Source organism: Hemitrygon akajei, chromosome 13, assembly GCF_048418815.1.
Source record: "Hemitrygon akajei chromosome 13, sHemAka1.3, whole genome shotgun sequence".
Lineage (NCBI taxonomy): Eukaryota > Metazoa > Chordata > Chondrichthyes > Myliobatiformes > Dasyatidae > Hemitrygon > Hemitrygon akajei.
In genome coordinates, this window is record NC_133136.1 from 4,185,593 (window position 1) to 4,207,981 (window position 22,389).

At 43.8% G+C, this 22,389-nt stretch overlaps 1 protein-coding gene and 1 pseudogene across 4 annotated transcripts in view; one reads left to right on the top strand and one right to left on the bottom strand.

The window, feature by feature from the left end:
- Positions 1 to 3,790: 3,790 nt before the first annotated feature.
- LOC140737461 (large ribosomal subunit protein eL33-like) lies at positions 3,791 to 4,189 on the bottom strand (annotated as a pseudogene).
- A 10,631-nt stretch (positions 4,190 to 14,820) lies between these two features.
- The window catches only part of ctif (CBP80/20-dependent translation initiation factor), a 235,616-nt gene continuing 228,047 nt past the window's right edge, over positions 14,821 to 22,389 (top strand). For all 4 annotated transcript variants that reach the window (XM_073064057.1, XM_073064058.1, XM_073064059.1 and 1 more), the window contains exon 1: positions 14,821 to 14,983. The gene's annotated coding sequence lies outside the window, so the exon portion shown is untranslated. The remainder of the gene's footprint in view (positions 14,984 to 22,389) is intronic.

A 22,389-nucleotide genomic window follows, 5' to 3' on the forward strand; every position in this document is an offset into this window, starting at 1 on the left:
GTTTTCTCAAACTATGTTATGTTTAAATTTGGAGAAAATTAGAAGTGTCGTATATGACCCTTCTATTAAATTTGAAAAGACTTGGAGGCCATTTATTCAATATTTTCACATGATGTAATTTGACCCTGTTCCAATCCTGTTTGTTTTTCCGGCCTTCTGAAAATCCAAGAACACAATATCCACCAAATGTCCTTTATCTATCATGCATTTTATTTCCTCAATGAATTCCAACAGGTTGGTCAGGTTGGATTTCACATAAGGAAACCATGCTGACTTTGGCCTATTTTGTCATGTACCCCCAAGTACCCCAAAACCCCATCCTTAATAGTGTATTCCAAACTACTGAAGCCAGGCTAACTGGCAGATTATTTCCTTTCTTCTGCCTCCCTCCCTTCTTAAAGGGTAGTGTGACATTGACAATTTTCCAGTCCTCTGGAAGCATTCCAACATCTGTTGACTCTTGAAATTTCATTGCTAATACCTCCAAAAATTCTTCAGCCACCTCTTTCAGAACCCTGGGTGTCGTCCATCTGGTCCAGGTGACTTATCTACCTTCTGACCTTTCAGTGTCCCAAGCACCTCCTCTTTAATAATTGCAAAAACAGTCATTTCTGCCCCCAACAGTCTCAAATTTTTGGCATATTGCTCGTCTTCCATAGTGAAGATTGACACAAAATACTTAATAAATTTGTCCTGCAAATCTGCAGGAGTCATCTATTGTGTCCGGTGTTCCCGATGCAGCCGCTTCTACATTGGTGAGACTCATCGTAAATTTCGAAACTGCTTCACTGTGTACCTCCACTCCATCCACTGTTAGATCTTTGTTTAGTTTCTGATCCTTAAGGTTCTTCCAAGAGTCAGGAATGATGAGTAGTCTTAATTCTAACAATAGTTTATTTTACAGTGCAAAGAATTCCAACAGGTTCATCAGGCAAGATTTTCCCTTTAGGAATTATTGCTGACTTTGTCCTATCTTGTCCTATCTTGTCCTGTGACACCAAGTACTCCATAACCTCATCCTTGGGCCGCTTCTTTTTACATTGTATATCAACGATTTGGATTATGGAATAGATGGCTTTGTGGCTAAGTTTGCTGATGATACAAAGATAGGTGGAGCGGCCAGTAGTGCTGAGGAAACAGAGTCTGCAGAGAGACTTGGATAGATTGGGGGAATGGGCAAAGAAGTGGCAAATGAATTACAATGTCAGAAAGTGTACGGTCATGCACTTTGGTAGAAGAAATAAATGGGCAGACTATTATTTAAATAGGGAGAAAATTCAAAGTTCTGAGATGCAACGGGACTTGGGAGTCCTCATGCAGGATACCCTTAAGGTTAACCTCCGGGTTGAGTCGGTGGTGAAGAAGGCAAATGCAATGTTGGCATTCATTTCTAGAGGAATAGAATATAGGAACAGGGATGTGATGTTGAGGCTCTATAAGGCACTGGTAAGACCTCACTTGGAGTACTGTGTGCAGTTTTGGGCTCCTTATTTAAGAAAGGATGTGCTGACATTGGAGAGGGTTCAGAGAAGATTCACTAGAATGATTCCGGGAATGAGAGGGTTAACATATGAGGAACGTTTGACCGCTCTTGGACTGTACTCCTTGGAGTTTAGAAGAATGAGGAGGGACCTCATAGAAACATTTCAAATGTTGAAAGGCATGGACAGAGTGAATGTGGCAAAGTTGTTTCCCATGGTGGGGGAGTCTAGTACGAGAGGACATGACTTGAGGATTGCAGGGCACCCATTCAGAACAGAGATGCGAAAAAAAAATTTTAGCCAGAGGGTGGTGAATCTATGAAATTTGTTGCCACGGGCAGCAGTGGAGGCCAAGTCATTGGGTGTATTTAAGGCAGAGACTGATAGGTATCTGAGTAGTCAGGGCATCAAAGGTTATGGTGAGAAGGGGGGGGGGGGCGAATGGGACTAAAGGGAAGATTGGATCAGCTCATGATGAAATGGCGGAGCAGACTCGATGGGCCGAATGGCCGACTTCCGCTCCTATGTCTTATGGTCTTATGGTCTTAACAACTGACTCAAAGATCTTTCCAACCACTGAGGTCACACTTACTGGTCTATAATTTCCTTTCTGCTGTCACCCTCCTTCTTGAAGAGTGGAGTGACATTTGCAATTTTCCAGTCCTCTGGCACCATGCCAGGGTCCAGAGATTTTTGAAAGATTATTACTAATGCCTCTACAACCTCTAACGCTAACTCTTTCAGAACGCTAGGGTGCAGTTCATCTAGTCCGGGTGACTTATGTACCTTTAGATCTTTCAGCTTTTTGAGCACCCTCTCCGTTATAATAGAAACTGCACTCATTTCCTCCACACACTACAACATCAGGCATACTGCTAGTGTCTTCCACAGTGAAGACTGAAGGAAAATATTCATTTAGTTCATCTACTATCTCCTTGTCCCTAGTTGTTATTTGTCCTGGCTCATTTGCTAGTAGACCTATATCCATTCTCATCTCTCTTTTATTTTTTACATAGACCAGTTACCCTGTCCTCAGTGGTTGGGAAGATGTTTGAGTCAATTGTTAAGGATGAAGTGATGGAGTACTTGGTGACACAGGACAAGATCGGACAAAGTCAGCATGGTTTCCTTAAAGGAAAATCCTGCCTGATGAACCTATTGGAATTCTTTGAGGAAATTACAAGTAAGGTAGATAAAGGGGATGCAGTGGATGCTGTGTATTTGGACTTTAAGAAGGCCTTTAACAAGGTGTCACACATAAAACACAGAAACATAGAAAACCTATAGCACAATACAGGCCTTTCAACTCACAGAGCTGTGCAGAACATGTCCTTACCTTAGAAATTACCTAGGGTTATCCATAGCCCTCTGTTTTTCTGAGCTCCATGTACCTGTCCAGGAGTCTCTTAAAAGACCCTATCGTATCCGCCTCCACCACCATTGCCAGCAGCCCGTTCCATGCACTCACTACTCGCTGTAAAAAAAAACTTACCCCGATATCTCCTCTGTACTTACTTCCAAACACATTAAAACTATGCCCTCTCATGCTAGCCTTTCGAATGTTGAAAGGCTAAACAGAGTAGATGAGGAAAGGATGTTTCTCATGGTGGGAGAGTCTAGGACAAGAGGGCACAGCCTTAGGATAGAGGGGTGTCCATTCATAACAGAGATGCGGAGAAAATTCTTTAGCCAGAGGGTAGTGAAATTGTGGAATTTGTTGCCACGTGCAGCTGTGGAGGCCAGGTCGTTGGGTGTATTTAAGGCAGAGATTGATAGGTTCTTGATTGGACATGGCATCAAAGGTTACAGGAAGAAGGCCAGGAAATGGGGTTGAGGAGGAGAAAAAAAAAGGATCAGCCGTGATTGAACAGCGGAGCAGACTCAATGGGCAAAATGGCCTAATTCTGCACCTATGTCTTATGGTCTTTACCATAATTTCAAGCTTTACATACTTGAAAAAGCTTTTACTATCCACTTTGATATTGTTTGCTAGCTTGCTTGTAGATTCCATCTTTTCCCTTTTAATTATTCTTTTAGTTCTTCTCTTTAGGTTCTTAGTTGCTGATCAACACACACAAAATGCTGGAGGAACTCAGCAGGTCAGGCAGCATCTGTGGAAAAAAGAACAGTTGATATTTCGGGTGAGACCCTTCGGCAGGACACAGTATAGCCAACTCCCCAGTAGGCTCAATGGCAAACTGCTCTAAAAACCCACCTTGTAAGCATACAATAAATTCACTCTCTGGACATCCATTACTAACCTGATTTTCCCAATCGACCTGCCTGTTGAAATTTCCCATGACTATCCCTTTTTTTTTAACCAGACAATTTAAACCACTTGGCTATTTATTTTCAATTTATGTACAGCTCTGTTTTAAGTTCTTGATGGATACAGCATCACCCGAATCCTGTGCCCAATAGCTTTTGCAGGTAGGTTACTTTTGAATTTAGCACGGACCATGCCACTGTTACCATGAGAATGAGTCACTTTACCCCAAATAACGTGAGTTTTATTTGGTTTACCACCAGGAGTGACAGTATTGTTCTTTGCCTTGTATACATAGGCACATCTTTTGCCCAGGTAAAATTCGGTTTCATCACGGGAGTAAACACCCTCGATCTTCAGCAGAGCTGTATGCTCCCTTTGGTTTCGAAGGCCTCGTTTATAGCTGGTTAAAAACAGCTTTGCACCACAATCTTCCAGGCATTGTGAGTGCGCGCCAGGCAGCTGGACCCTGTAAAACAGCGAGAGGCGTTTCATGACTATCCCTTTTGACACGTCTTTTCTATTTCCCATTGTAATCTGTGGTCCACATCCCAGCTACTGTTGGGAGGCCTGTATATCTAGCTGACATCAGAGTCCTCCAACCCTTGCAGTTTCTTAACTCAACCCACAAGGATTCAAAATCTTCTGATCCTATGTCACATCTTTCTACTGATTTGACGCCATTTTTTATCAGCAGAGTCACGCCCCCCCCCCCCCCCGCCCACTGCCTACCTCCTATCCCTCGAATACCTTGGACATTCAGCTCCCAAATACAGCCGTCCTTCAGCCACGATTCAGTGATGGCCACAACATCATACCTGACAATTTGTAATAGTGCAACAATATCATCCACCTTATTTCTTATAATCTGTGCATTGTGATATAACACTTTGAGTTCTGTGTTTGCTGCCCGTTTTGATACTGCATCCCTAATGCACTGATACTCACCCTGCTGGCTCTTGTCCTATCATCTGCCTGCCCTTCCTGACTGCAAGCTATCTTTGCTTTTTTACCATCTGTCCTATGCTGAGTCCCTTCACTCCAGTTCCCAACCCCTTGCCAAATTAGTTTAAACCTTCCCCAACAGCTCTAACAAACCTGCCCACGAGAATATTGGTCCCCCTTGGGTTTAGGTGCAACCCATCACTTTTATACAGGTCATACCTCCCCCAGAAGATATCTCAATGATCCAAGGACCTGAAGCCCTGCCCCCTGAACCAGCTTCTCAGCCATGCATTAATCTGCCAAATCATCCTGTTTCTACCTTCACTGGCATGTGGCACAGGCAGCAATCCAGAAATTACTACCCTGGAGGTCCTGCTTCTCAGCTTTCTACTTAGCTCTCTAAATTCTCTTTTCAGAACCTCTTTGCTTTTCCTTTTTGTGTCATGGTTACCAATATGTACCAAGACATCTAGCTGTTCTCCCACCTCCTCCAAAATGTTGTGGACGTGATGTGAGGCATCCCTGACTCTGACACCAGGGAGGCAACATACCATTTGTGTACGCCGTTCATGTCCACAGAATCTCCTATCTGTTCCTCTGACTATTGAGTTCCCTATCACAACCACTTCCCTCTTGTCCCTCTTTACCTTCTGCACCATGGACCCATGCTCAGTGCCAGTAACCCGGTCTCCGTGGCATTCTACTGGGAGGTCATCCCACAGCAATATCCAAAGTGGTATACTTACTGTTCCTCCTTCCAGTTTACACGCCCTGTCTCAAACAACATCAAGTCATGTGCAACACTTAATTTAGTACAACAACCCAAGGCATATAAACAAAATTTGACACCAAGGTACAAAAAACATATTTTAATTCAGACAAGCTGTAGAGACCAATTCTAACCAAACCAATTGCCACTGCTGGGTGATCCCCACAGATTTGATATACTTGTGTGATGCACCCTTAGCTCCAATAACTATTGTTCCAAATGTTGAACATATGTATTCAATCCTTTATTAGCAGTTGGAAAACATACAATCTTGAAGCGATGAAATTTAAGAGTACTTAATTGTAACTAAGCGAAATTAAGCATAATTGAGCAGTCAGCAAAAGATATGATATCCGTCGGCACCCAGCTGCAAACTGCACCGAAGAAAGCACAAATACATAACTTATTCCCTTCACTTTCTCCACACCACCATTCATATGATTAGTTACCATAATAAAAACACAATGCAAGATACAATGCAGGTAGAGAATCGATGAACGGCTCCTACACAAGCGAAGACGTAGGTTTTAAGGGATGTCTTTAAGAAAGGAAGTTTTAGGAAGTGAATGTGGAGGGTGGGAATTCTAGTCTTGAACACATAGCCATGAACAATAAATCATTAAAACGGGGGAAGCCAAAACTGGATGAGCACAAACATCTTATAACATTTTAAGGCTGCAAGAGATTACAAGATGCTGCTGAGAATACACGGAGTTTTGCATGTAGTTCCCGTCGCCGAACTATAGAAACTAGAAAGGATGCAGAAAAGATTCACAATGATGTTACTGGGACTAGAGGTCTAGGAGAACATAGAAGGAGAGACTAGATGGACTGCAGCCTTTTCCCAGGAGTCTGAGGGCTGCCCTTATGGAGGTATAAAAATCATGAGGTGATTTTTGAGGTTAATCAAAGTGAATGATTACCAGGGTAGGGGACTCTAAACCCAGAGGGCAGAGTTTGAGGTGAGAGGTGAAAGAATGAAAGGTGACCTGAGGAGGAAGTTTTTCGTAGAGAGGGTGATGAATATAGAATGAACTGCTACAGGAAGTGGAAGAGGCAGGTACAACTACAAAGATTAAAAGACATTTGGACAAGTAGGTGGGTAGGAAACAATTAGAAGCATATGGTCAGACACGGAGGGCAAATGACATCGTGGGAAAAATTTGAAAACCAGTCAATCTAGTTGTAGAGATGTTCTTCAGAGTGATTATTTATTGCTAAGTGAAACAGTTCAACAAGTTTATTTATCTGTTTGTGAGATCTTGCTATCTGCTGCTGTCCCTCTTTTACAACTGTACCTCTGAAGAAATTGGAGCAGGAATGTACAGAAACAAGGCTTTTGACAAGATCTTATGCCACAGGCTGATCCAGAAAGTTGAAGCACATTGGATCCATACTGATTTGGCAAAATGGATCGCATTTTGGTGACAGGAAGCAGGGGAAGCAGTGTAGGCTTGTTTCTTTTTTGACCAAAAGTCTGTAACTACCATTTGGGAGAAGGCAGGAGAATGGGATTGAGACAGATGGGAAATCAGCCATGATGAAATGGTGGAACAGACTCAATAGGATGAATGGCTTAATTCTGCTCCTATGTCTTATGGTTGTACTGCAGGAGTTGGTGTCGGCACCTTTACTTTTTGTCAGGTAAATGACTGGATGAGAATGTGTGTGGTCTGATAAGTAAGTTTGCTGACAACACGAAGATTAATGGAGTACAGTTGACATTTCGGGTAAAATAAGATAGTGTCCATGGGTTCAATGTCTATTTAGAAATTGGATGGCAGAGGGGAAGAAGCTGTTCCTGAATCATTGAGTGAGTGTCTTCAGGCTCCTGTACCTCCTCTCTGATGGTAGCAATGAGAAGCGGGCATGTCCTGGGTGATGGGTGTCCCTAATGATGATGCCATCTTCTTGAGCCATCAGCATGCGAAAATGTCCTTGATGCTGGCAAGCCTAGTGTCCTCATGATGGAGCTGGCTGAGTTTACAACTCCTAATTAAACCCTTGACCTCATGCTGAAAATCTGTGCGATTACTGTATTTATATTCCCACTGTGAATCTGAGTTAAAGTACTGTATTGTTGGGTCAGGAATCATATATGAACACGTAATCCAGACTTTCCGTGCAGTATTGAAAGAAAACCGCTCGGGCAAAATGCCATTATTTAGATGATATTAATTGAAGTTTACACTCAGCTGAACATGAAGGATCCCAGAACTATCCAAACAGAACAAAACGAGTCTTCCCTGGCTAATAATTAATACTTATTTACTTTTATTTATTAAGATATACAGTGCAGAACAAGCACTTACGGCCTAATGAGCCATTCTGCTCAGCACCCCCCCATTTAACCCTAGCCTAATAACAGGACAATTTATAATCACCCATTAACCTACTAACTGGTAAGTCTTTGGACTGTGGGAGGAAACCGGAGCACCTGGAGGAAACCCATGCACACACTGGAAGAACCTACAAACTTTCTCACAGAGGATGCCAGAATTGAACTTCTGACTCTGATGCTCCGAGCTATGATAGTGTTGAGCTAACCACTACAATACAGTGATGTCCTATTCCGTAACCAAAGTCATTAGACTGGCCATCTTACGCTGTGGTAATGTACAAGTTGTGTACATTGGGCAACACTGTAATGTAGTGGTTAGCATAGTGCTTTACCACTCCAGCTATAAGATCAGGATTCAATTTCCACCACTGTCTGTGAGTAAATTGTACATTCTTTCTATGACTGCATAGGTTTCCTCTGGTTCTCCAGTTCCCTTCCACCTTCCAGCCCAGTGCCCCTCCTTCCTTATCTCCCATGGTCCACTCTCCTCTCCTTGCAGATTCCTTCTTCTCCAACCCTTCATGTCCTCCACCTGTCACCTCCCAGCTTCTTACTTCATTCCACCCACCTAGTTTCATCTATCACCTTCTAGCTTGTACTCCTTCTCACAGCTTCTTACTCTAGCTTCTTCCCCCTTCCTTTCCAGTCTTGATAAAGGGTTTCAGCCCAAAAAGTCAACTACTTATTCATTTCCATAGATTCTGTCTGACTTGTTGAGTTCCTCCACCTTTTGTCTGTGAACAGGAAAAAAAAAGGATTGGAAAGGGAAAAGAAATATGTCTATGAAGGTTTGAGTCATCCAGGTCATTGTATATCAAGCAGTAGTAAATCAGCCAACTGGACTGGTTGTGTTGTCTAGAAGATGTTTCACTACTCATCCAAGTTCTTCAGTTTGAATCCATGGGGGGTAGGTTTTCAGTTTATAAACTCTGAGTTGTTTAAAGGTCTAGCAATCACATGAGGGTCATTAAGATTCATAGAGGTAATGAGAGGGGTCATTAGTCTTATCTTTGCATGAATGGAAGTGGGAACTGTTGTGGAGATGCCAGGTAGAGATGTTTGAAAGAAGGGTTAAAGAAGCCATTTGTCAAAGAGGAAACCCATCCCTGAACAGACGGGGTGGGGGTACCCCACTTATCAGCTACTTACAAGGCAGTCCTAACATCTCTACCACTTCTGCAGAAGGGTCTGTGCCCAAAATGTCAACTGTACTCTTTTCCATACATGCTGTCTGGCCTGCTGAGTTCCTCCAGCATTTTGTGTGTGTTACCTCACAAGTTTTGCTCTTTTTGCACTAACTTATTTATTTTTCTTTAGAGATAAAGTGTCAAACAGACCCTTCCAGCCCAACGAACCACTCCGCCCAGCTACCCACTTATTTAACACTACCCTTATCAAAGGACTATTTACAATGACTTTTAAATGGTATGTGTGGTAAACTATGTATACCTGTCTGGACACGCCCCTCTGCTGACTGCTCCTGTGGCTCCTCCCACAGACCCCTGTATAAAGGCGATTGTGAAACACTGCTCCCCACCTCAGTCTCCGAGATGTCGTGCTCCTTTTGCTGCTAATAACAGCCTATCATTCACTTCCAGTCTCCAAGAGTTATTGATGGTGCATCAATATGCCTTTGGATTGTGGGAAACTTGCGCAGTCTTGGGGAGAAGGTACAAACTCCTTACAAATGGTACCGGCATTGAACTCCAAAACATAACAGCAAAAGGCTGGCAGTGATGCTACCATTGTGCCACTCATGTATTAATCCTCTGCTCTTCCAGGGCTAAAGAATACTCTTTGGTCTGATATCTGTGGAATCATGTACAAGGACTCATGTAAAGGCTGTCTCCCGGGATTGAAGGTGACTCTCTTCTTCATCAGATCTGTGAATTCTGAGATGGCCATATAGTCCACGTGGGACCTGCGCATTTTGTCGCAAATGATGGGGGTTGCATTCCTTTGGCTGTTTATCATGGGCTTCTGTGTGCTCCTGATGATTCTCTGCATCACACTGAATGTTCCTTCTCCACTTCAAGAGGTTATAGACCAGATAGAGACCATTTCCTCCCATCCTCCGTTTTTCATTCCCCATTCTAGTTACCTTCTCCTCGCCTGCCCATCAACTCCCCCTGGATCTCCTTCCTTTTTTCATGGTTCACTCTCCTCTCCTATTGGATTCTTTATTCTTCTGCCTTTTTCTTTTTACACCTATCCCTTTTCACCCCCTCCACCCACCCAGCCCTCTTCCCCCTCACCAAATGGCAGAATAGTACAACAGTGTAAATTGGAAACAGATGTTCAAAGGGGAAAGCACAGAAGTAATGTGGGAGAAGTTTAGGGATCACTTGAGCTGGGTTCAGGATAGGTTTGTCCCACTGAGGCAAGGAAAAATTGGTAGGAAAAGGGAACTGTGGCAGACGAAACATGTGAGACAACTCGTCAAGAGGAAAAAGGAAGCATATGTTAGATATAAGAAACAGGAAGTAGGAGGGGCTCATGAGAAATATAGGGTAGCCAGGAAGGAGCTAAAGAAAGGACTTAGGAGAGCTCGAAGGGGGCATGAGAAGGCCTTGGCACGTAGGATTAAGGAGAACCCCAAGGCATTCTATGCATATGTGAAGAATAGGAGGATAACGAGAACAAAGGTGGGATCGCTAAAGGATAAAGAGGGCAACATGTGCTTGGAAGCGGAGGAGGTTGGGGAGGTCCTAAATGAATACTTTGCTTCAGTATTCACAAGTGAAAAGGATCTTGATCAGGATGAGGTCGAAGTAGAGCGGGCTTGTGTGCTGGACAATGTGGAGATTAAGGAAGAAGAAGTGCTGGATCTTCTTAAAAACATTAAGATTGATAAATCCCCGGGGCCAGATATGATACACCCCAGGTTGTTGTGGGAATTGAGAGAGGAGATGGCAGGAGCATTAGTTGTGATCTTTGAATCCTCTTTGTCTGCAGGGGAAGTGCCAGAGGACTGGAGAATGGCAAATGTAGTTCCCTTGTTTAAAAAAGGTAATGGGGAGAAACCTGGGAACTATAGACTGGTGAGTCTTACATCGGTGGTATGCAAACTACTGGAAAGGATTCTTAAGGATAGGATCTACGAGCATTTGGAGAAGTACAGTCTACTCATGGATAGTCAACATGGCTTTGTGAAGGGAAGATCGTGCCTCACGAGCCTGATTGAGTTTTTTGAAGAGGTAACAAAAAAAATTGATGAGGGTAGGGCAGTGGATGTGGTCTACATGGACTTTAGCAAAGCATTTGACAAGGTCCCTCAAGAGAGACTCATCCAGAAAGTCATGAGGCATGGGATAAATGGAACCTTGGCTGTTTGGATTAAAAATTGGCTTAAAGGAAGAAAGCAGAGGGTAGTTGTGGAAGGAAAGTATTCTGCCTGGAGGTCGGTGACTAGTGGAGTGCCGCAGGGATCTGTCCTGGGACCCCTGCTATTTGTGATTTTTTATAAATGACCTAGATGTAGAGGCGGAAGGATGGGTGAGTAAGTTTGCGGATGACACTAAGATTGGAGGAGTTGTGGATGGAGCTGTAGGTGGTTGAAGGTTACAAGAGGATATAGACAGGCTGCAGAGTTAGCAGAAAAATGGCAGATGGAGTTCAATCCAGACAAGTGTGAGGTGATGCATTTTGGAAGGACAAACCAGAAGACTGAGTACAGGATTAATGGTCAATTATATAAGAGTGTGGATGAACAAAGGGACCTTGGAGTTCAAATCCATACATCCCTCAAGGTCGCTGCGCAGGTTGATAGGGTAGTTAAGAAGGGATGCTAGGCTTCATTAACAGGGGGATTGAGTTCAAGAGTAGAGAGGTCATGTTGCAACTCTACAAATCTCTGGTGAGACCACACTTAGAGTATTGTGTTCAGTTCTGGTTACCTCATTATAGGAAGGATGTGGAAGCTATGGAGAGGGTGCAGAGGAGATTTACCAGGATGTTGCCTGGTTTGGAGAACAAGTCATATGAAGCAAGGTTAGCAGAGCTGGGACTTTTCTCTTTAGAGCGTAGAAAAATGAGGGGGGTCTTGATAGAGGTCTACAAGATTATGGGAAGCATAAATAGGGTGGATAGTCAGTACCTGTTTCCCAGGGCACCAATAGCAAACACCAGAGGGCGTATGTACAAAATTAAGGGAGGGAAGTTTAGGGGAGATATTAGGGGTAAGTTTTTTACACAGAGGGTTGTGAGTGCCTGGAATGACTTGCCAGGGATGGTGGTGGAGGCTAAAACATTAGGGGTATTTAAGAGCCTCTTGGACAGGCACATGGATGAAAGAAAAATGGAGAGTTATGGGGTAGTGTGGGTTTAGTACTTTTTTAAAGAATTATATGGGTCAGCACAACATGGAGGGCTGAAGGGCCTGTACTGTGCCGTAGTGTTCTGTAGTTCTATGGTTCTATAGTGGCTGACAAGGGAAGTCAAATCTAATGTAAAAGCAAAAGAGAGGGAATACAACAAAGCAAAAATTAGCAGGAAGATAGGGAAGCTTTTAAAAACCTACAGAAAGTAACTAAACAAATCATTAGGAGAGAAAAGATGGAAGCTAGCAAACAGTATCAATGTGGATAGAAAAAGCTTTATCAAGTATTTACAAAACAAAAGGGGATGAGAGTGGATATAGGACCACTAGAAAATGAGCCCAGAAAAATAATAATGGAGGGACAAGGAGATGGCAGATGAACTAAATGAGAATTTTGCATCAGTCTTCACTGTAGAAAACTCTAGTACTCTTTCAACACCAGGTGTTGAAGCATGTGAGGGAAGAGAAGTGAGTAGAGTTACATAAACATAGAACAATACAGCACAGTACAGGCCCTTCGGCCCACAATGTTGTGCCGACCCTCAAGCCCTGCCTCCCATGTAACCCCCCCACATTAAATTCCTCCATATACCTGTCTAGTAGTCTCTTAAATTTCACTATTGTATCTGCCTCCACCACTGACTCAGGCAGTGCATTCCACGCACCAACCACTCTCTGAGTGAAAAACCTTCCTCTAATATCCCCCTTGAACTTTCCACCCCTTACCTTAAAGCCATGTCCTCTTGTACTGAGCAGTGGTGCCCTGGGGAAGAGGCGCTGGCTGTCCACTCTGTCTGTTCCTCTTAATATCTTGTACACCTCTATCATGTCTCCTCTCATCCTCCTTCTCTCCAGAGAGTAAAGCCCTAGCTCCCTTACTATTACAAGGGAGAAGGTGCTCAAAAAGCTGAAAGACCTAAAGGTACATACCACCTGGACCAGATGAACTGCACCCTAGGGTTCTGAAAGAGGTAGCAGAAGGGATTGTGGAGACATTAGTAATGATCTTTCAAGAATCAATGGATTCTGGCATGGTTCAGAGGACTGGAAAGTTGCTAATGTCACTCCACTCTTTAAGAAAGGAATGAGGTAGCAAATGGAATATAAGGTGTTGTTCCTTATAGGGAAAGAGGCCATGGATGAACATAACGGAATGGGAATGGGGAAAGGAATTAAAATGGGTGACATTTCAGCCTCCAGCCTGATGGAATGAACATTGATTTCTCAAACTTCCAATAATACCTCCACCCCTCCCCCTTCACCATTCCCCAACCCCTAGTCCCTCGTCTCATGTTATCTCCTTGCCTGCCCATCACCACCCTCTGGTGCTCCTCCTCCCCCCCCCCCCCCTTCTTCTTTCTTCCATGGCCTTCTGTTTCTTTCACCAATCAATTTCCTAGCTCCTTGCTTCATCCCTCCCTCTCCAAGTTTTACCTATTGCTTGGCATTTCTCTCCCCCCCACCCTGCTCCACCTTTCAAATCTACTCCTCAGCTATTTTTCCCCAGTCCTGCCAAAGGGTTTCGGCCCAGAACATTGACTGTACTTTTTTTTCATCTTGTGTGTGTGTGTGTTGTTCTGGTTCTGAAGAAGTTTTGTTGATTAGGCTACACCCTGTTTTAGGACAGTGACGTGGTACTACCTGTTCAATAGATTAACTTGGGCAAGTCCTGGCAAGCTCCTGTCCTGTCCCACACAATCAGACAGGTGGATCTCCCTTTCAGTCCCTCATTTGCTAATTTATCATTCCTTCCACATCGTTGTGCCCCACCAGTGTGTCACATAATTTCAGTAAGGCATATTCACTCTCGTATTTATATCTTCTGTTAAAAGTAATTTTTTTTCTGTCCTAAAAGCTTGCTGAGGGGTTTACTAAGGGAGTACTAGAGCTTTGAGTTTTGATGGTTTATTGATATAGGTTATTGTAAAACATTAATTGTCATTCCAGAGGATCTGTCCTGCATCCAGCATGTAAATGCCAATACAAAGAAAGCACAGCAGCACCTCTACTTCCTTAGAGGTTTGTGTAGATCTGGCAAGTCATCTAAAACTATGGGTGTGTGCTGGAGTAACACTGGCTGGTTTGCAAACATCACTCCCCTTGTACGGAAAAGCCTACAAAAACTAGAGGATACGGTCCAGGTTAAGCCCTCCCCACCATTGTGCACATCTACATGGAGTGCTGTTACAGGAAAGCAGCATCCAATCCATCAATAAGAACTGTTTACCAGCCAGGCTATGCTTTCGTCTCGCTGCTGTATCAGGACCCACACCAATAGGTTCAGGAATAGTTATTACCCCTCAACCATCAGGCTCTTGAACCAGAGGGGATAACTTCACTCACCCCATCTCTGAACTGTTCCCACAACCTATGAATTCACTTCCAGTGACTCTTCATCTCATGTTCTTGGCATTTTTTGCTTATTTATTGTTGTTATTATTATTATTGTTGTTTTTGTATTTGCAGTTCGTTGTCTTTTGCGCATTGGTTGTTTGTCCATCTTGTGCACTGTCTTTTGTTGATTCTATTGAGTTTCTTAGTATTTAATGTGAATACCCACAATAAAATGGTGACATATATGTATTTTGATGATAAATTTCCTTTGAACTTTAACTAATTGGGCGTTTGACTATGAGTCAATGTCTGCATTGGACTACAAGTCCCAGAATGCCTGACTGCAGCAATGTCCGGGTCTACAAGAGAGTGCCGGGTCTGCGTCACATTCCCGCATCGTTGTGGCACCAGCCTCTCGGTGATAAACCCCTGAGCCCGGGCTTCAAGGAGGCTGGCACATTCCCTGCCAGTGTGGGGGGCAAAGAGAACGGATCGGCTCGGGCAGAAACCCAGCAAAGCCGCCTCGGAGGTTCGGTAACCATTCCTTGTGTTTTAAAGTTTTGGTGGTGTGACTCATATTGTCATTGTGGGAATGCTAAATACTGTACTTTCGATTTGTTAACGCAGGATTTAATTTGTTGCAGAAGTCGAGCAGGTTCTTCTATTTATTGTGATGTGTGTGTGTGTGTGCTGGGGGGTGGGGGTTGTACTTGCTGCCATGGGTGTCGTTATTCACAGTCCCAAATGAGCAGGCTCTGCCAATCCGGGCTACGTTGTTTGTCATTGCTACAATGGACGGGACTGTTGGCTGTTGAAACGCAGCAATTTCGGACAGCTGTACATCGCGTTAATGCAGTGATTTTTTTTTTGTAGTGTACCCATGCGTTTTAATACTGTCTTTGTAATTTCTAATTAATGGCACATTGTCTCAGCTTAACGCCCCGTTTTGACTGCATGTGTTTTGTTCAATTATAATGGTTTGAGAGCATCTACGACAAAGGAAATCCACCTCGTTGTTTATTAATACAATAGGTGGGTAAAAAAAGTCAGCTATCAGTAATATTTGTTTTGATTTCTCGATAGCAATCTTTGGGAAAGGTAGTAACGGCAGTGATGCAAGAAACTAGTGTCCTCGTTAAATGCACCGCTGACTAACTGTTACTGTCGACATATTGCATTCCCAGAATTTCCATAAAGATTGCTTCGCATCGGTCATTTTGTAAATAAGACTTGTTAGTGTGTTGTCGATGTATCTGTCGTTGTTGCAGTAATTTAAATTTAACATTACGATCCGCAATGACGAACGGCCCTTAAAAGGATTGGGCGCGGCTGTCTGTCTGAGCCTTTCACCCGGTCCACCTCCTCTCTCCCTATCCCCCCTCCCTTCCTCCCCCGAAATGATCGAGCCAGACAAGGGCTTCCTACGCCTTCTGCTTCCTTTGTCGGCCCGAGGAAGCCTGCGGATTGCGGACGGTCGGAGCTGGCCAAGGACAAACTGGGATCCGAGTGGCGTCTGGCTTCTTGACCAGTGGCAGCCACGTGATACCGTCTCATCCTTAAAGCCAGACCTTCCTTCCCCACGGTTCCGCAGCGCATTGAACACCGCCAGACTTGGATTGGTTGAGATTTGTTGACCACTTCGTCAGTAACCTTTTGGAGCGAAATTTAAACTAGAGTGGTTTCAGCGGGGTTTGTGTGTTGGAAAGGGCATTAAGCCTTAATTGCTTATGTGAGAATTGAGGGAATTACAGCTGAGTTTGTCTGTTTTCTCGTCCATTATTAGCACCTAGCTATTAGCCTGAAGACACACAACATTTTAGGGACAGCTTCTACCCTCGCCGTCCGATTTCTCAGTGGACAATGAAGCCATTAATGCCACCTCCCTGTTTTGATCTCCTTTTGCACCACATTTAATTCTTGTATATATTTCTTATTGTAATTTATAGTACATTTGTGTATGGCACTGCTGTCACATGTCGTTAATAATAAACCTGATTCTGATTCCTAGACGTGGCTCTGTAAGAACATGAGAGTAATGTTTGTTTATTGTGCCGTGGGCAATCATGATATTTCCAGGACCATGATTGTTCTTGGAAAAACTTTGGTTTGCGTTTGCCTTCTGGGCAGTGTCCTTACGAGATGGGTGACCCCAGCCGTTGTCAATACTCTTCAGAGATTGTCTGCCTGGTGTCAGTGGTCTCATAACCAGGACTTGTGATACTCACCAGCTGCTCATACAACCATCTGCCACCTGCTCCCCTGGTTTCATGTGACCCAGATCGGGGGATAAGCAGGTATTATACCTTGTCCAAGGGTGACCTGCAGGCTAGCTTAGAGACATATCTTCACCCCGACACCCTAGGAGCAATATTACTGGACATGTAGTCAAGCAAACTGGACTACAGATGCAGAGACTACAATTCAAATCTTGTTTAGTATTAACATTTTTATAGTTCTAATTCTATGATCTACCTAATTAAATCTGAAATAAACAGTCTTCTAGAAGCTGCTGGACTCCTGTGGGGTCCATTATATTACACACACTAATGTAATGTCTGATGAAGCCCGGACTCTGTCATGTGGTTGACTTCTAGCTCCCATCTCTAACAGTCCAGCAAGCTTTGTAATTGTAATGAATCACATCAAAAGCAATCAGAATAGCCGGCATCGAGCAGATCATTTGGCCAAGTAAGATAAAGCATTTCCCTTCAGCCCATCAACTCCATGGTGCCCACCCAGCTAGTCTCAATTTCCTTGGTTCAGTCCATATCCCGCTAAGCCCTGCCCTCCAACTACCTCTCCAAGGGCTTCTTGAGTGATACTATTGTACCTGCCTCAACCACTTCCTCTGGCAGCTCATTCCATATACTTGCCATCCTGTGTGCTGAGAATCCCCCACTCCCCAGTCTACTCTAGACCTTTCCCTCTCACTGTGAATCTATGTCTCCCCTACTCAGGGGAAAAGACCTTTGCCATCTAATCAATACCTCTCGTGATTTTAAGCAATTCTATAAGGTCACTACCCATTCTCTGATGTTCCAACAAGTAAGGACCTAGCCTGGCCAGCCTCAACCTATAACTCGGGCACTTTAGTTCTGTCAATCTTGTCTGCACTTTCCTACCTCACCTATAACACAGTGCTCTGAGTGTGTCTCAACCAGCAAATGCACCATCCCCCTATACTCTGTCCTCACTGATGAAGACCAGCGTGCTAACACCGTTTTCACCATCTTGTCTACCTTCAACTTGTTCTCACTACTCACTACCGTCAGGAAGGAGGTACAGGAGCATCAGGATGAGGACTGCCAGGCTGGGTAACAGCTTCTTCCCTCAGGCTGAGACCCCAATGAATAGCCTGCCACCACCAAGTTCTCAACCAGGACAGTCAGCTGATTACTGGTTACCTGTTTGTGCACTTCACGTGCATTATATTTTATTAACTTGATTGTGATATTTTCTTCTACTTGTGTGTGATATACGTACTGTCCTACAGACCAGTTGACCACTGGAAAGTGACATGAATGAGATTTCATCTTTCAGGCCAAGTCACCACACAAAAATCAGAGGAGCTGGTTGTGGATTACAGGAGGAATGGAGACGGGCTAATCCCTATTGACATCAATGGATCTGGGTTGAGAGGGTGAACAGCTTCAAGTTCCTCGGCATCCACATCACCGAGGATCTCACGTGGTCTGTACATACCGGCTGTGTGGTGAGAAAGGCACAACAACGCCTCTTTCACCTCAGATGGTTGAGGAAGTTTGGTGTGGGCCCCCAAATCCTAAGAGCTTTCTACCAAGCCACAATTGAGAGCATCCTAACTGGCTGCATCACTGCCTGGTATGGGAACTGTACCTCCCTTATCTGCAGGACTCTGCAGAGAGTGGTGCGGACAGCCCAGCTCATCAGTAGTTGTGAACTTCCCACTATTCAGGACACTTACAAAGATGTGTGTAAGAAGTGCCTGAAGGATCATTGGGGACCCGAGTCACCCCGACCACAAACTGTTCCAGCAGGGAAACGGTACCGCAGCATAAAAGCCAGGACCAACAGGCTCCGGGACAGCTTCTTCCACTGGGCCATCAGACTGATTAACTCATGCTGGTTTGAGTGTATTTCTATGTTACAATGATTGCACATTTAGACAGAGACATAACGTAAAGATTTTTACTCCTCATGTATGCGAAGGATGCAAGAAATAAAGGCAATTCAATTCAGATTGTGAATGTGGTCGGAAGTGACAGCACAGTGGTATTCAGTGACTGGGCTCAGTCCCCACCAGACAGTGATGGTATTAACAGAAGTGACCATGGTGTGGTTCCGTGTGAAGGAAGCAACAGTTTTTACTTGGGGACATCTTCCATCACATTGTGTGTAAATCTGTTTAAAATCTTAAGCTAGGTATGGAAGGGATGCTGTGGAGCAGCAGTACGGAGGGCCCGACCTGTCTGAGACCTCACTTTGCCATTACTGTCTTTTCCTGGTCTGGTGAGATGTTGAAGAGCAGCATCCGACCGATGGGAAGAGTGAAATGGCACTGTTATAACAGTTATATTTTCCCTTTCCCCTCTCAGCCCTTCTCTTATCACAGTCATGTAGTGGTTAGCACAGTGCTTTACAGCACCAGCAAACCGGGCTCAATTCCTGCTGCTGGCTGTACTTTCATCCTGTGATGACGAGGGTTTCCTCCCACTGTCCAAAGACGTACTGGTTAATTGGTCATTGTAAATTGTCCCGTGATTAGGCTAGGGTTAAATCAGTGTTTGCTGGGCATGGCTGGAACGGCCTACTCTGTGCTGTGTCCTAATAAATAAGCAGATCACCTCCTGGTGCCCCCCTCCTTTCTCCCATGGTCCACTCTTCTCTCTCATCAGATTCACTCTTCTTCAGCCTCTTACCCTTTTTACCTATCACCTCCCAGTTCCCCCTACCGCCCCCACCAACTTGGTCTTACTGTCATCCTCTAGCTTTTCCCCCTTTTTCAGTTCTGATGAAGGGTCTCAGCCTGAACCATTGGCTGTTTATCCCTTTTGTAGATGACCTGCTGAGTTCCTCCAGCATTTTGTGTGCATTGTTCTAGATTTCCAGCGACTGTGGCATCTCTTGTGTTACAGAATTCTATAATGTGCTCTTCAACAAAGGATGAAAAAATTGTGCAGCCCAGTTGTTTAAAGGAGCTTTAAATTCCTGGTATCACTATCTCAGAGGACCTGTCCTGGACCCATCATATAAATATAATTGCAATGAAAGGACAACAGTGCCTCTACTTCCTCAAGAGCCTGCAGAGATTCGCATGTCATCAAAAACCTTGACAAACATTTATAGACGTGTGGTGGAAAGTGTTCTGACTAGCTGCATTACGACCTGGTATTGGAATGCCTTTGAGCAAAAATCCTACAAGAAGTGGTGGATTTGGCCCAGTACATCACAGGTAAAACCCTTGCAACCATTGAGCACATCTACATGAAATATTGCTGCAGAATAGCAGCAACCAATCATCAGAGATCCTCACCACCCAGGCCACTGCTGCCATCCGGTAGAAGGTACAGGTGCCTCAGGACTCGCACCACCAGGTTCAGGAACAGTTACTGTACCTCAGCCATCAGGCTCATGGACAAAAGGGGATAACTGCTCATTTGATGGCTCTGTTGTTATTTCATGCTGTTTAGTTATATCTGCATTTGCAGTTTGTTTACAGTTAACAGTTTGTGATATTTACAGATACTGTTCTATAGATTTGCTAATTATACCTACAGAAAGAAGAACCTCAGGGTTGTATGTGTGAAATGTATGTACTCTGATAAATCTTTACTCTGAACATCACCATTAACACAATAAACTCATGGCAAAGGAGAAGTTTCTGTGACTTTGACTATTTGTTTTGTTTAACTTTTCAGTTTACTATTTCTTAATAAAGATGGAGGCCTTATCACTTGCTTCTTGGCTAGGATGAAGAAGAGTGTCTGTTCTTATCAGTTTTAACACCTGATCACTCCCCTACTGGGGATCTTGTGTTGAATTACAAATAAGAGAACCTGCAGAAGCTGGAAATCCGAGCAATGCACACAAAATGCTGGAGGAACTCAGCAGGCCAGGCAGCATCCATGGAAAAGAGTACAGTCGAAGCTTTGGGCTGAGACCATCATCAGGACTGTTGTGTTGAATTGGTTTTGGAGATGAGGAGCTGGAGAGAAGCTTGTCCCGTCAGCTCTGTGCATTGGCCTACTAATTGCAGTGTCTCCAGGAGGGTCACGTGAGTGCCAGCATTGCCATAGATGTGTAGGAATGGATTAGAACCGTATAGAAAGCATTGGCTTGAATGTGTATGGCAAGAATGAAAAAACTTCGGTGCATTCTTGTAAATGTTTTTATTAATGAAGTTTGAAAATAGATATACCCATCACAATTTGCATGGGAGATACCTGCAGATATCTCCTGATATGGTTACCCCATACCCATTTTTAATGGTTTTGAATGATTGATAATGAAGCAAAAACATTTTCTGGATTAACTTTTAATTGCTAGCCTTGAGTTATCAAAAGCAATATCCTATACTTTCTGTGCAGAAATAATAACATTGTATGTGGATGTTGTAATTGCTTTGTAGGTTAATTCAATTGTTCAAATGAAAGTAAGTTGCAATGCACATTACCGATTGTTAATGATACTGGATAAGAAGGACAGGCAGAGGAGAAATTCTCTATCTTTTTTTTTAAAAAAATCCCAAAAACTACTGGAACTATTCAGTCAACAAGCAAAGAGGAGCCAGATCTGATTGGCTGCCAGTAACTAGTGGTGTTCCACAGGGGCCGGTGTTGGGACAGCTTCATTTTACGTTGTGTGTTAATGATTTGGATGATGGAGTTGATAGCTTTGAGGCCAAGTTTGCAGACAATACGAAAATAGGTTGAGGAGCAGGTAGTGTTGAGGAGCAGGGTGTCTTTGGAAGGACTTGGATTGGGAGAATGGGCAAAGAAGTGGCAGACGGAATATAGTGTCAGGAAGTGTATTGTCATGCTATAAGGAATAAAGGTGTAGATTATTTTCTGAATGGGGAATAAATTCAGAAATTGGAGGTGCAAAAGAACATGCGATTCCTCATGCCGGATTCCCTAAAGTTTGAGTCGGTGGTGAGGAAAGAAAATGCAATGTTGGCATTCATTTTGAGAGGACTGGAATATAAAAGCAACAGTGAAATGCTGAGGCTCTGTAAGGTAGTGGTCAGGCTGAACTTGGAGTATTGTGAGCAGATTTAGACCCCTTATCTCAGAGAGGATGGGCTGGCATTCAAGAGGGGTGTGAGGAGAAAATGATCCTGCATATGAAAGGGTAAACTTCAGAGTTTTTGATGGTTTTAGGTCTTTGCTCACTGAAGTTTAGTAGAATGGGGGCTGGGAGGGGGAGGTCTTATTGAAAGTGGATGTTTCCTATTGTGTGTCAGTCTAGGATGAGAGGACCCAGCCTTAGAATAGAGGGATGTCCAGTTTGAACAGATGAGAAGGGATTTCTTTAGCAAGAGAGTGGTGACTGTGGAGGCCAAGTCATGGGCTATATCTATAGTGCAGGTTGATAGGCTCTTGATTAATCAGGACATCAGGGTTACAGGGAGAAGGCAGGAGAATAATGTTGAGAGGGGTAGTAAATCAGCCATTCTGGAATAGTGAAACATACTTGATGGGCTGACTGACCTGATTCTGTCCCTATGTCTTGTGGTTCAATGACATGTAAACATTCCTAAATTTTCACTTTGATCAAACCCTAAAATTGTACAGACATCAGATGCAGATCATCTCTGGCACAGTGCCGTGCTGTGGCAGTAAGCCCTGAGACCTCCATTCAGTCTTGGTCATGGGTGCTGTCTGTGGAGAGTTTGCATGTTCTCTGACTACACGGGTTTCCTTCCAAGTGTTCCTCTTGCCTTATACATCACAATAT